The sequence below is a fragment of the Crotalus tigris genome, unplaced genomic scaffold (assembly GCF_016545835.1).
Source record: "Crotalus tigris isolate CLP2741 ecotype Arizona unplaced genomic scaffold, ASM1654583v1 scf7180000017950.1190679, whole genome shotgun sequence".
In the NCBI taxonomy this organism is placed as follows: domain Eukaryota; kingdom Metazoa; phylum Chordata; class Lepidosauria; order Squamata; family Viperidae; genus Crotalus; species Crotalus tigris.
Genome location: NW_024096740.1, coordinates 889,239 through 891,020, shown reverse-complemented (window position 1 = coordinate 891,020; position 1,782 = coordinate 889,239). Strand labels below are relative to the sequence as shown.

The following is a 1,782-nucleotide window of genomic DNA, read 5'->3' as shown; positions in this document are numbered from 1 at the left end:
TGAGCCAGCATGGCTCAGCTTGGAAACCTCTCCCTTTCCCCTCAGCATGGCTGACTCAGGAATTCTGGGAGTTGAAGTCCACGAGTCATAAAAGAGCCGAGGTTGCCTACCCCTGGTATAGGTGATACCTGGCGTTTTTATGACTTGTGGACTTCAACTCCCAGAATTCCCCAGCCAGTGTGCCTGGCTGAGGAATTCTGGCAATTGAAATCCACAAATCATAAAAGGGCCAAGTGTGAAGACCCCTACCCTATACCATTTCAGATAAATGGCTGTCCAGTCTCTTCTTAAAAACTTCCAGTGTTGGAGCATTCACAGCTTCTGGAGGCAGGTTGTTCCACTGGTTAATTGTTCTGTCATGAAATTTCTCCTTAGTTTTAGGTTGCTTCTTGTTCTGCCTTCAGGTGCCTTGGAGAATAGCTTGACTCCCTCTTCTTTGGGGCAGCCCCTGAACACTGCTATCATGTCCCCCCCCCCTAGGATGTTCTTCATCAAATCTGGAGAGGGGTCAGTTGAGGTCCTCCACTCATCCCTCTTTCTTTTAAAAAGTTGAATGAAGAAGGGAAGGGAAACGCTTTTCACCTTTGCAGATGGTTTTGGTCTCCCTCCTTTGTGCATTAGTGTGAAATTTAATCAAACATAAATTTCATTTATAAAAACACAAATAAAGAACTTGCATAAATAAATGAAATCTTCCAAATTCAATAAACGTCCTACATACACATCGGTATAAATTACATACATGTAAATCGTATTGGTATAAATCCATAATAAAATATAGAAACGTAAATATATCCGATATAAATATAAAACAAGATGAATCCTATCAATATAAATCAATTTATTTTTTTTATAAATAAATAGAAAACATGTCAGTTTAAAACAAACACATTTTGGATGGACCTGGCGCAGCATTCACAGACCTAGCAGCTATTTCTCTCCTCCTCCTACCCCCCCCCCCACGTAGAATCATAGAGTCATAAGGGCTGGAAGGGACCTTGGAGGTCCATCCTGCATAACTGCTTGTCCAAACTTCTCCCAGCAAAACTGCAACCTTTGCATCTTGCATCTTGTTTTTGAAGGGGTGCATGGCAGCCCAGCCCTCCGTCCTCGGAGGATTATTCCAAAGGCATCCGGAAATTTTCCGTTTTAGCAGAGGAACCGGGATCCGAATATCCCCGGGGCATTTTTCCAGGCTGATCTCAGCTGCCGCGGCGATGGTGCCAGCGCGCAGACGCAGGAATGGGAAGCCCGAAAGGAGAACTACAGTCGCGCCGGTGTTTCTGTAGTGTAGTGGTTATCACGTTCGCCTCACACGCGAAAGGTCCCCGGTTCGAAACCGGGCAGAAACAGCCCTTGCGCTATCCTTTTCTTTTCCCCCTTATTTCTAACCTTTCCCTAACTTAGAATGATGCCCCGTCAAAATAACGAGAGGAATCATCATTATTTCAAGTTGGCGCGTACCTAGGGCTGCATTGTAAACTTGGCTAAACCACAATGATTCCTCCAAAAGGAATCGGGGGTTTTCAGCAACTTCAGGAGAGTTTCAGGTCCAACACGTGTAAAAAAGCGTTCTGGCTGGGGGAAGTCTGGGAGTTGAACTCCCCACGGGTCAAAGTGGCCAAGGTTCGGAAACACGGATCTAAACTGAGAAAAATCCTCCATTGGTTTGCTTCGTCTTGGCCTGCTGAAGGGATTTTATTGTGCTTATGATTTTAGTATGTTTAAGTTTGACATTAGCATTTATTTTACATCTAGTAACCATTTTATATTGATACATAT

At 44.1% G+C, this 1,782-nt stretch overlaps 1 non-coding gene across 1 annotated transcript; it reads left to right on the top strand.

Moving 5' to 3' along the window:
• Nucleotides 1-1,279: 1,279 nt before the first annotated feature.
• TRNAV-CAC lies at nucleotides 1,280-1,352 on the top strand. The gene has a single exon. It is a non-coding gene; the product is annotated as a tRNA-Val (tRNA).
• Nucleotides 1,353-1,782: the final 430 nt, after the last annotated feature.